Source organism: Triturus cristatus, chromosome 8, assembly GCF_964204655.1.
Source record: "Triturus cristatus chromosome 8, aTriCri1.1, whole genome shotgun sequence".
Taxonomy (NCBI): domain Eukaryota; kingdom Metazoa; phylum Chordata; class Amphibia; order Caudata; family Salamandridae; genus Triturus; species Triturus cristatus.
In genome coordinates this window covers 404039404-404052948 of record NC_140591.1, presented here as the reverse complement: position 1 = coordinate 404052948, position 13545 = coordinate 404039404, and the positions used below count along the sequence as shown (strand labels likewise).

The 13545-nt window shown below is 45.4% G+C and overlaps 1 protein-coding gene across 3 annotated transcripts in view; it reads left to right on the top strand.

Moving 5' to 3' along the window:
- The window catches only part of LOC146802202 (serine/threonine-protein kinase Nek3-like), a 143179-nt gene that overhangs the window by 118384 nt on the left and 11250 nt on the right, over window positions 1-13545 (top strand). The window lies entirely within an intron of this gene.

Here is a 13545-nt window from a genome sequence, read left to right as displayed (position 1 = left end):
AGGCCACCCACTCACTGAACACTTTGAAGACAGTCATCCTCACAAAAAGGACTTCCGCTTCTTTGGCTTGGAGGTTGTACACCAAGCAAAAAGAGGGGGAGATCGTGAACTTAAATTACGAAGACGAGAAAGCGAACTGATAATGAACTACAGAACCACAAATCTGGGGCTCAATAAGGATGCGGAAATGCATGTATGGCTGGGAGATGATTAGTTGCTCCCACATACTGTCTTAACCGCCATCCTTAACCAAATGACACCACTACCTGCCTCTCCCAAGATCTCTCACTCGAGGCTCTCCTTAGGAAACCGGAGAATATACAGTGTGTCCCCCCTCATTCGTATATGTATCCATACCAAGATGCAAACCCTATGACCACATGGCACTATTATGTAAATTGGAACATATTTGTGCCCCCTTTTTTCTAATTCTTTGAAATGTTTAGCTTTTCAGAGATATTTGTCATATGTGCTGTTAATACAGACCCCACGAATATGTATCTATATGTTATTTGCATTACGCATTGTGCGGTTTTTCTTAAGTGTCAAACTTCCTCATACCTCTACCAGCCTACATATCTATTCCAAAACGCTAATCCACCTTTTAAGATGATGAACGCTATTACCATCCCGCTCACCCCCTTGCATTTCTCTTTTCGGTTTATACCCCAATCCAATATGGCGCTCAGCGAAGGCACCTTGCCACTTCCGGGTCACAAACCGGAAGTTCTTACATACGACTCCTATTTCACCGCTCCCTGCTACCGGCTGTCATTACCACCAAATAACACGGACACCGACAGCACCTGGCATTAGCCGAGACCAGAGGTAAGAGATACCCACCCCAAAAAAAAACCCGCCCCCCCTCCTTCTCCGATGCACTACCAGACTAACGCCCGCTATTACGCTTCTATAAGCTTGCTCTTCCTTGTCCTTTCTCCTTATTTTTAGAATCTTCGGGTTTACATACCCTTGTACCAAGATACCACTTTCCGCGAATACCCGGTAAGGGAATCCTGATCCCGCTCTATATTCCATTTGCAATTGCTCACCATATCAGCTCAAAGCATGCTTATGCCTGCATTACTCTCAACACTGATTTGAACTCCGTACAGGCTAATATTCACGTCTTGTTTTTACCACCTACAATATATGGAAAATTTAAGAGCACCGCTTTTACTCGGCGACAGTCTCACTTTCAAAATCACTTGCTTGCGTCTATAACATAGACCATACCTATCGATGTGCTATCAATTGTATAACTATACTTCCATTCTATTTTTGCATGTCACACTATTCTTGAAATACGTAATGACTACGCTTTGCGACCGATGAAGCGTCAGTACCTCGACTCGCACTAAGTCACTGATTCACCATTTTGGCGCCACGCACCGATTTACTCGCCCTTATTAAGTCTTAACTAATGCTAACTTTCCTCCTTTTTTTCTCGTCCCTGACCGGGCCACCTTGATGCGCATCCATACTGTAATTATACTTTTATCTCTTATATTTGCATGACAATTGACACTTTGCCCTTGTTTAAACATATACCCGTAATGCTGAACTGTAAATATCCACAACTTTTCGAATGTTGATTTTTGTCTCTATACGTCACATGACCGCGTTATCTCATCACAACCTTTTGCACGCTCGATGACTGTATTTAATACTGTTGACTCCTTTTGACCACCCTGCTCCTATATGACATACTATTCTTATCCTCTTCTGTCTCTATATGATCTTCTGACTTCAAACAACGATGTATTTGTAATTATGTTCTCTTCGCAACCATGCTCCCTGACAACCGGAAATTGTTTTTTGTAATTTGTCTCGCATATGCGCACCACTCCTTGAATGTTTATACCTATTTTCTTTCTCTCAAAAAATTTTTTTTGATGCGTCTGTATTTCTAAATTTACTGTGCTAAAACGGCCGCAATTGTTACATTTACCTTCCTTGACATGGACTTATAAATATGTTGACTCCTTTCGCCAAATATATCCACTTTTCCTTTCCCACTCTCATTATCCAAATCACACCCCTATCCTTTTCTTATTAAACTTACTTTATTCTGCACAACTGCTCTACTACACCTCTACTCCCCCTCACCTATACATTTCCGCTGCAACTCATACCACAAACATGACTTAATTAAACCTTATCATTTCCCTCGCACCCCAACTCTGACCCGTTTCTCACTTTCTTCTCACTCCCTCTTCTCCCTCTTCCCTTACTTATTCCCTCTTACGCTTCGCTTCTACACTTACCACCCACTACTATGCACATGATTTACACATGACTAACCATACCCTGTCTTAATCAACCCTTGATGTTACTTTGTCTATGTACAGCCCTGAGGAAGCCCCAGGCCTGATGGCCAATTAGAGGGTGAAACACGTGTTGGCTGTGCCATCCTTTCTTCTTTTTCAGCTACCAATAAAAAAATACAAATATCTTATCTTCATCATCTGATCCATTTGTATCAATCGGATATTTTATCCTAATCAACGGAAATTTATACTCTAGCCCAGATACACCCGCAAAAAACTTACTTCAACTTAGGGGGATAGGGGCCCCTCCCCCTGTTTCTGGGCCAGAACTAGTATCAGAAGGATATATGCTTATTAAATGACGAGTAAGGGATGAGGATCTTTTTCCCCACACCTACATACAACAACCCACTGCCTGTGGCCTAGGTAAGTCCCCCCCTCTAGCAGGGTGTACTAGACCATAGGTGAGGGTACAGTTGCTTGAGCACTGTACCCCTACAGTGGCTAAGTATATTCTTAGACCTTGTAAGTGCAGTAAAGCCATAAGGAGTATATGGTCTGGGAGTTGGTCATTACGAACTCCCCAGCACTGTAATGGCTTTACTGAAACCCGGGAAGTTTGGTAGCAAACTTCTCAGCACAACAAACCCAGAGTGATGCCAGTGTGGGATTTAATATAAAATTATCTCAGAGGGCATCTTAGAGATGCCCCCTGAAAAACGACCAGTTCTAATGTGGTTCCTGAATGGCTACCCGCCATTTGCCACCACCAGACAGGTTTATGGACCCCTGGGTTGAGAACCTCTGCTCTCTGGGTCCAGAAGCAATGCCCATCCTTGGCAGAGGTGTCATGCCTCCTCCCCCAGGATGAGCTGGGTTCACGAAGGGGAAGCTTCAAATGCCTGCCGCCTTTGTTAGCTGACCCTGCCTTTTACTGCCCCCATCAACTGCCTCCCACTGGTTCTGACCACCACTTTGGGCAGGAAAATCGGCGGGTAAACTAAGTTAGGAAAAGAGGTGTGCCCACCTTTGCCATCCTCAGGTGGGGGAGGAGAGGTGAGGAATACATCTCAGTCCCCTCGATCTTGAAGATGAGGGGCCATTCAGAGAGAGGCTCATGCCCCTCTCCCACTAGAGGGTGGCATAATAGGGGGTGCACTCACCCCAAGGAAGGATCTCATTGGTCCCAACCTGAACACCCCTGTAATGCCCCTAAATTTAGTATTTAGGGGCAAACCTGAATCTTGCCTCCTCAGATTTGAGAGGAAGAAAGAAGGACCAAAGAAACCTGCTGAACAAGGAAGAAGAGGATAACAACTGCTTGGGCCCCAGCCCTACTGGCCTGTCCCAAATTCGACCTGTAACCAGCGAAACCCCAGTGTATCCTGCAGCCTTCAAGAACCTAGAACACCTGCCCTACCTTCACAAAAAAGCCTGTCTCATGTGACACCGGATTTGCTCAACCAGAGACTCCAACACAGACCTTGCACCCAGCCGGATCCGTGATTCTGCACCAGACGCCCACAGTCCGAGTGGCCCAACCCCACGAAGAGGTCTCCCGAGCTATCCTGACCTTGGATCTAGTGATCCCCGACCTGCCTCAGTCTTCCACCTGACGCCTGCAGCCTCAACCTGAGGGGTCCCCAAGACTGCGACTGGAGCTGGTAAAAACTGACGGCTAAAGAAACCCCTGCACTCGACACCCCACGGCCTTGAGTGGCCCAACTGACGGTGTGCAGATATCCCCCGATAACCCAACTTACCTCTCTTGCTGGTGGTCACCATCAGGAAACCTCCTTGCCGGAGTCTGCTGCCTTTCTTCCGAACCTGAAATCTCTACTGGAATCAGCAGGGCTCCCGACGTCTCTTTGGCAGCCTGTAGCCGGCCATCCCTGTGTCGCTGGTGGTGCAGCTGATGTGCTGAATGTTGCCGCCTGCTGTGCGGACCTTACCCCCAGGAGCTTTGCTCCCACAACCGAGTGGCCTGCTCATGAGTAGCCTCTAACCGAAGGCCCCCCCCCAGCCCTGTTGGCAAGCATTGGGCCTCTGCACTCTCCATCCGACCGCCCTAATGCTGCTGGTGGTGCAACACAAGTGCTTCCTGTTTTTTTATGAAACAAAAGTAACTGTGCTTTCAAATGAATTCTCTTACCTCTGTATTGTAGAATCCATAGTGTGATAGCTAGGCACATCACCCCATGTAGTCGATGTAACTAAAAAGTAATGCAAAAGTAATCTAAAGAATTTTGAAAGTATTCTGAACTGTTTTGAAAGACCATACAAACCTGTAACAATACCAACTTCATCTACAATCGCATTTCTGTGTACTGCCTTGCATTTGAAAGTATATGTTCGAGGCATATGAGCTGCAGATTGTACACTGTGCATAGATCGCCATCTGGTGTTGGGCTCAGATGCTTGCACCTTGTTGTTGTTTTGGAAGAGTCTTTTGTAGTCACGAGATAGGTGACTCCTCCCTTGGACAATAGTGCGCATGGGCACCGACTCCATCCTCAGATTGTTTTTTTCCGCCATTGGCTTCGGATATAACTTCTGCGCTCCTGTTTGGCACCATATTCTCCAAACCTTTTTGTTGCGCAAACTATCTAAAACGCGACGGTATTGTTTTCGATCGTGTGATCTTCGACGCACACCTCAACTACTCGATTCCGGTCGTCGACGCGGGCCGCCATGCCTATCGACGCTGTTCCGGCCTACAGCTCATGGAAAGGACTCCATTTAAAACATGCCCCCAGTGTGGAGCTAAATTCCCACACAGTGACCACCACAAGGTCTGTAACCTGTGTCTCTCGCCCGAGCACGACGAGAACAATTGCCCGGCCTTTCGATCCAAAAAGATCATCCGTGATCACCGGGCCCAATGACACATCATGGCGCAGCGAGCAGCTCCGGTACCGGTGGACATCTTCGATGAAGGCCCCGATGTTCCAGAGGAGGATTCTGAAGACCTGGAAATCGTGTCCGAAGCAGACGACTCCGACTCAGACGACCACATCACTCCTGGTCAACGAGTGAGTACAATTGCCCCAACCCCACCCGAAAAAAAGAAGGCCCTGGTCAAGACTTCGCCTGCTGGCCCCAGTCGCGACCGAAAACAAGCTTCAGAAGCCCCGCCCCCAGGCCCGGCTCCGAAGATAAGGGACAAGCCTTCCGGTAGCTCGGGACTGAGCAAACCGCCTCTCAGTGTTCCGCAGGCACCATCTGCACCGAAACCGGGCGTGCAGCCTACTCCCAAAAAGACATCGGCACCGAACACCTCAACGCCAAAAGAAAAGGCATCGGATCCGAAACCAAAACATTCGGAACCGAAAAAGATTTCCGCCTCCACATCCAAGCCGAAAGACCCCAAACCACCTCCCAAGGCCCCGGAGCAGAAATCCAAACCTCGCTCGGACCCGAAGAAATCGGCGCCGAAAGCGGTTACCGAAGACCGAAGAGGAAGAACTTTTTCGACCGGATCCTATCGATCCCAAACAAAAAACTCTCCACATAGACCCCAAAACAGGACATGTGGCTACTGTTCCACACAAGAAGAGGAAACTGGACACACCAGACATTCCTCTAGTGCCTGTGAAGAGAAAAGACTGCCACTTCACCTATACGACCCTCTTCTCCTTTTCTTCCTCCTAAGCCTGTCTCTCCTCCACATTCTTCTATACTTCCACGAAACTCACCACTACCACAGGTTGAGGATGATTTAGGGGATGGGGGAGGCAACAATGACCCTTTCACTGACCCTGATGACGACACAGACTTACCACAGAACGATTGGGACGATTATGATGACCCCGCAGATCCTCCAGACCTCCCTGATCCCCATGCATATCCAACAAAGCCATCTCCCCCAGATGACAATATTGGATTTAGTCAGCTTGTAAGTAGAGCTGCTCTGTACCATGGCGTTCAGATGCATTTTGAACATGCAGATGAAGACTTTCTACTAGACACATTTGAACAGTCACACAAGACTGTACAAACCCTGCCAATGTTAAAAGGTGTCATTAAACATGCCCACGACATATTCAAGGACCCTGTTAGGTCTAGAATTCTCAATCCCAGGATTGACAAAAATATAAACCCGCTCCCAATGATCCTACCTACATCAAGGGTCAACTACCCTGAGATTCACTAGTGGTAACTAATGCTAGGAAACGTGCCAACTCTCAGACCTCCGGTGATGCGCTACCTCCGGATAAAGAGTCTAAGTTGTTAGATGCTTCCGGCAAGAGAGTTGCTGCCCAAGCAGCTAATCACTGGCGGATAGCCAACACACAGGCATTACTTGCTAGGTACGATAGGGCTCACTATGACCAACTTGAAACCCTATTGCAACATTTACCTGATCAATATAAGACCAAGGGAAATGATTTAATTCAGGAGGGCAAATTAATAACTAATGCATCAATCAAGTGTGCCCTTGACACAGCTGACACCGCCTCTAGGTCCATGAACACTAGCGTGTTACTCAGACGACATGCCTGGTTACGCAACTCTGGCTTCAAACAGGAGGTACAAACAACTCTCCTCAATCAGCCGTTCAATCAAGAACAACTTTTTGGACTGGCTGTAGACACCACTCTAGAAAAAATGAAAAAGGACACGGAGACTGCTAAATCCATGGGGGTATTACAGTCTCCATCCACACGTGGTTCCTTTCATCGCTCCTTCTATAGAGGAGCATCAAAAACATCGGAGCAGACACTGCCTCTTCTTCCTACAAGAACACCACACAAATATCCCCCAACAGTAGAGGCGGATACAGGGGAAATAACAAAGGGAGAGGCCGAGGTAACAACAACACTCGCACCTCCCCCACTAATAAGCAGTGACTTCCTCCACTCCCTCCAGACCATTCCACTCCGGTCAGAGGGTGACTATCACAGTTCCTACCTGTCTGGACTTCCATCACCACAGACAAGTGGGTAAGACAAATTATCCAGTATGGTTACTGCGTGGAACTTACAGCAACCCCTCCCACCATACCACCCAAACAGTGTACAATGACCACGGAACATCTCACGCTCTTAAAACAGGAGGTTCTCTCACTGCTTCAAAAGCAAGCAATAGAACTAGGTCCCTTACAGCATCAAGGAACAGGGGTTTACTCGCTGTACTTCCTAATCCCCAAAAAGGACGGCACCCTAAGGCCAATACTCGACCTCAGACCTCGCAATCTCTACATACAGTCAGATCATTTTCATATGATCACTCTTCAACAGGTCCTCCCACTACTTCAACAAGGTGACTTCCTTGCCACACTAGATCTCAAGGACGCCTACTTCCACATTCCCATACACCCAGCTCACAGGAAATACCTAAGATTCATAGTGGACGGACAACACTATCAGTTCAAAGTCCTTCCATTCGGGGGGACCACCGCACCCAGGGCGTTCACAAAATGCCTTGCAGTAGTAGCAGCACCCTTAAGAAGACAACAAATCCATGTCTTTCCATACCTCGACAACTGGCTGATAAAAGCCAAGTCATTCAACCAGTGTGTTCATCACACTCATCAAACCATCCATCTACTACACAACTTGGGATTCACAGTAAACTACACCGAGTCACATCTTCAGCCCTCCCACATACATCAGTATCTAGGGGCCACATTAAACACCTCCGCAGCTCTGGCATATCCCAATCCAGCCAGGATAGCCAGTATACAAACCCTAATCCCCAAATTTCAGCCACAGCATTCCCTCCCAGCAGGGGTATTCATGCAACTCATAGGAATGATGGCCTCTTGCATTTTCATCGTACCTCACGCAAGACTTCAGATGCGCACAAGAATGCCTAGCACGTCAGTGGAACAAGGCTCAAGGACAACTTACAGATCTGGTGTTGGTGGACAGCCGCACACATCGCTCTCTGCAGTGGTGGAAGACACAAAACTTTTCTAAAGGGTTGCCGTTCCTAGAGCCAGTTCCACAGATAGTGCTAATAGCAGACGCATCACTCACCGGCTGGGGAGCCCATCTCCTAAACCACACAATTCAAGGCAAGTGGATCACTCAACAAAAAGTGCTCCACATCAATCACCTGGAATTACTGGCAATATTTCTAGCATCAAAATCATTCCAAGCACATCTACACCACAAGACTGTCCTAGTCCGGACGGACAATATGACAGCTATGTATTACATACAAAAACAAGGAGGCACACATTCTTTGCAGCTCTCTCAACTGACACAAATAATATGGAGATGGGCCATTCCACAAAACATATTCCTTCTAGCAGAACACCTTCCAGGAGTTCACAATCAGATTGCAGATCTGCTAAGTCGACAGACACAGCAAATACACGAATGGGAACTTCATCCCCAAGTTCTTCAACCATTTTTTCAAATGTGGGGTCAACCAGACCTAGATCTGTTCGCCACACATGCAAATGCAAAATGCCCAACTTTCGCCGGCAGATTTCCACACCCGTTGTCCAAAGGCAATGCGATATGGATGAACTGGTCAGGCAGATTTGTGTACGCTTTTCCGCTACTCCCACTGATTCCCCTAGTAGTACGCAAGCTCAGACAACAGTCTCTAAAGATGATCCTAGTAGCTCCCACATGGGCACGGCAACCGTGGTTCACAACACTCCTGGAACTTTCAGTAGTTCCACACCAAAAACGATGTCTCTCCCCAACGTTGCTAACGCAGAACCATGGAGAGATAAGGCACCCCTATCCAGCAAAACTGAATCTAGGGATCTTGCTCCTGAAGTCCTAGAGTTCGGTTACCTTAACCTCCCACCGAACTGTATGAACATCATTAAAGAAGCCAGATGCCCTACTACTAGAGCTTGCTATGCAGCAAAATAGAAAAGATTCGTCATCTACTGCAATAACAATAAAATTGATCTGCTGGATGCCTCAATCCAGGACATCATTTGCTATCTGCTACACTTACAAAGGAGTTATCTAGCATATTCATCCATAGGATTACATCTAGCAGCACTTGCTGCTTATTTACAAAACAGACAACACTTGTCACTATTTAGAGTACCTCCAATTAAAGCCTTTATGGAAGGCCTTAAAAGGATAATTCCCCCCAGACTGCCATCCTCTCCAGTGTGGAATTCAAACATTGTTCTTACCAGGCTCATGAGTCCCCCATTTGAACCTCTACACAAATGTGAACTGCAGTTCCTCACATGGAAAGTAGCTTTCCTTGTCGCAATTACCTCTCTCAGGAAGGTAAGTGAGATCCAGGCTTTAACCATACAAGAACCTTTCTTACAAATACATCGTAACAAGGTGGTTCTTAGAACAAATCCCAAATTCCTTCCCAAAGTAATCTCTGCTTTTTACCTTAACCAATCAGTGGAGTTACCAGTGTTTTTCCAAAACCTGGACTCTGTAGCAGAGAAAGCTCTTCACACACTGGACGTCAAAAGAACCCTACTTTATTACATTGACAGGACTAAGCCCTTTCGAAAGACAAAACAACTGTTTGTAGCCTTCTCACCACCTCTTAAAGGTAACCACATCTCCAAAGCTGGGATAGCTAGGTGGCTAGTCAAATGCATTCAAATATGCTGCCAAAAGGCTAAACGCACATTAACAATTCCCCCTAGGGTGCACTCAACACGCAAACTAGGGTCTTCCATTCTTAGGGAACATTCCTTTAGATGACATCTGTAAAGCAGCAACATGGTCTACACCACACACCTTCACCAAACACTATTGTGTTGACATGCAGGCTAAGCAACAGGCTTCTGTAGGCCAAGCTGTTCTTAAAACATTTTTTCAAACCACTGCAACAGATACAGGTGACCACCGCTAGGTGAGACACTGATGTACAGTCTATGCACAGTGTACAATCTGCAGCTCATATGCCTCGAACAGAAAATGCTACTTACCAGTATGCATCTGTTCTTGGCATGTAGAGCTGCAGAGTTGTACACGTCCACCCGCCTCCTCGGAACCTGTATCTGTTCCAGTATTATCTTAATTAGATACATTCACATGGACATCTCTTTATTTCTTACTAACTCCATCATTTCCCATCATGGCGAAAAACAATCTGAGGATGGAGTCGATGCCCATGCGCACTATTGTCCAAGGGAGGAGTCACCTATCTCGTGACTACAAAAGACTCTTCCAAAACAACAAGGTGCAAGCATCCAAGCCCAACACCAGATGGCGATCTATGCACAGTGTACAGCTCTGCAGTTCTACATGCCAAGAACAGATGCATACTGGTAAGTAGCATTTTCCTTTACCTACCTTTGCCAAGTTCTGCTTGGTTCTAGGAATAAAACCAAGTATAAAAAAATATACTTATCCTAATTGGTCTGGATTCAGTCTCTGAGTATGCACCATCATTTCTTGCCTCAGTGAATACAGTAAATACTTAACACACCCTCTGAAAAGCCTAACTGCTTGACCACACTACCACAAATAGAGCTGTTAGTGATTATCTCATTTATCCTCTCCTATACCTCTGGGGATCCAATGGACTCTGTGCACTCTATCCCTTACTTTGGTATAGTATATATAGAGCCAGCTTCCTACAATACGCCCTAGCCTAAATATGCTTTCTAGCTTTATGCCAACTACTAATAGCACTGGTGGGCAGTACTTGAAACTCTGGCATGCTTGGAGAGACCTAAAAATGCTTTAACTATGACAAACCCACATGCTACGCCTCCCGCTTTATTTGCCAGATATTTATTTCCCACAACCTAGAAAGATCAACTATTTGCAGCAGTTCCATTTTCTTCAGTAAGATCAGCATGCAAACATGAGCTAGCAGTGCAGGAGGGTTCAGCCCCCTCAGTGGGCCCTATCGTCCTAAGGCCCTTGTATAGCTGTGAAGCGACTATTCTGTTTGGCTGTTCAGTATAGAGGCCCCCTCACCAACTATTGCATGGTTAGGGCATCATTTTGAGTACCGACTGTGAGAGTACAGGTTTTTATAATGAATGAATGAGCCATTTACAGAGTGCTCAGCTGCCAAAAAGTTGCCCCGGAGCTAAAATTGTTGGAAAGTGGGAGTCCGCAGAAAATAAATAGGTAGAATGAAATAGCCAGGTTTTCAGTTGTTTTTTGAAAGCTTGTTCATTTGAGGAAGTACGGATACCGTACGGGAGAGCATTCTACATATGGGGAGATGAAAAGAAAAAGTAACCCAGAAAGACATGGTGCACCCTGAAAACTTGCAACAAAAAATGATTGAAAGAGTTTGTGCATATTGTCCCTCTAGATCTCTGAGATCATCCAGATACTTCGGACCTCTGTTTTGGAGTGCGCAGAAAGTTAACAGTAAAGATTTAAACAAATGCGTTTGGAAGTCACCGTAAGTTCCTCAGATGTAGGGAAATGGGTTCCAATCTGGGAAGATTGAGCAGTAGCCTAGTGGCTGCATTCTGTAGCTCCTGAAGTCGACTGAGCAGATATTCAATGAGGCCAAGATAAAGAACATTTGCATAGTCTAATTAGGAGGTGATCATGGAAAGAATTATGATCTTTCTAGTGTACCCAGGGGCTATGCTCTGGATCTTTTTCATATTTTGTAACTGCCATTACCTGGGGAAAAAGAGAAATTCTTATCAAATTTAATTCCAAGATTTCTCACCTCTTCCACTGGAATCGGAGGTGACCTAGGTTAGGTGACCCCTAGGCACTGGACCAGATGGAAGGCGAGAAGTTGAATAACAGTATTTCAGTTTTGTCCGAATTAAGTTTTAAACAGCTGTTCTTCATCATTTTGGCTACTTTTGAAAAACCTAATTTGAATGATTCCTGAAGCTCACTGTTGACCTCATGGAAGGAAAACTTGTGCTAGGTGTTATCCACATGTGTTACCACTTTTAAGCCAAATGGTTGGATGGTACTCGCCAAAGGGGCCATGTAAACAATTAACCAGAGTATGACTTAGGGCAGATCCATGCGAAACACTATGTCTCAAAAACTGAGTAGAAGGAGTATACTGTGGAAGGTGAATGAACTGGTGGCAGTCAGATAGAAAAAACTTAAGTCAAAGTAAGGCTGGAACCACATATGACAAAGTCCGCATCTTTTATAGCGCTTAGAAGGGATGTTTTGCTGAAATTTGCTAAGACCTTAGGATCTGTAGAGCAATTTGTTAGCAAAGGGACAACCAGTTCCTGCTTCCAAGACTCCGAAACCACTGCTTGTTGCAACAATTGATTAAATAGATCGTTAATAACTGGGTATAAAATGTATACAGACTTTGCTAAAATACGAGGTAGGCAAGGATCCAGCAAGGAGCCAGACCGACAGTTAGTAAATGCCTGAGCTGAAAAATCAGATAGAAGTGATCCAGGGGGCCTATTGATCAAAAAGATTTCATCAAAGCCAGATAAACAATCTGTTACACATTAAAAAGAGCATAATTGTTTTTAAAATTTCTTTTGGGAAAAATGGAGATAGATTTTCATAGGGCTTGGCAGAGGGAGAAATATGTTGCTTGCAAGCTTTGCGCGCAAGGAAGGATTGAACTATTTTAGATATCTCGCTAGAGGAATTGGTAGTTGAGGAGATCTGATCAGCAAAGTATTCAGCTTGGGCCTTTTGAATTGCTTACTGATATATCTTTAGAGCAGATTTATGCTTCTTTTTATCTACTAGATCATATTTTGCCTCCAGATACACTCCAGCCTCTTACACTTTCAGCCATCAGTTGTCAAAAAAACAAGCGGCTGAAGGATAAGATGTAGGGGAGGCCTTGCATCTAACTGGGGCAATGTGATGAATAAGTGAGAGAATGGTTTGTTTGGGCTGCATCCTGTTCCAGATCTCACCTAAATATGGAATATTCCCTTAGTAGATATTTGACAATTGAAACTCAATTACCTTGTGCCAAGAACGGGAAATATGAGGATGTTTAGGGGCTAAAGAAACCTTTTAAGGTGGATTAAGAAACACCTCACCTCAACTGAGGGATCACTACTTGATCCCCAAGTTGACGGTGCACCAAAACTCCAATGATAATAGTTAGTAAATACTAGATCCAAAGTCTTGCCAGAAATGTGTGTAGGGCCCCTTACTTTCTGTGATAGATTTGGATTTATAAATGGCACAAGAGAGGTGGAAATGGAAGGTATAGTATTGCTATACAGATGTTTTTTCAGTTCCCAACTTTTGAATCTGGGACACTACCACGGGCTAGAACTTAACAAGTGAAGATCCTCTACCAGCTAAATGTCTACATAGGAAATCCATGGAGTAATCAAAATGCATTGGACATCTAAGTGGAGTAACTCTCGAAGTAATCTTTAATTTTGAGTTAGCCC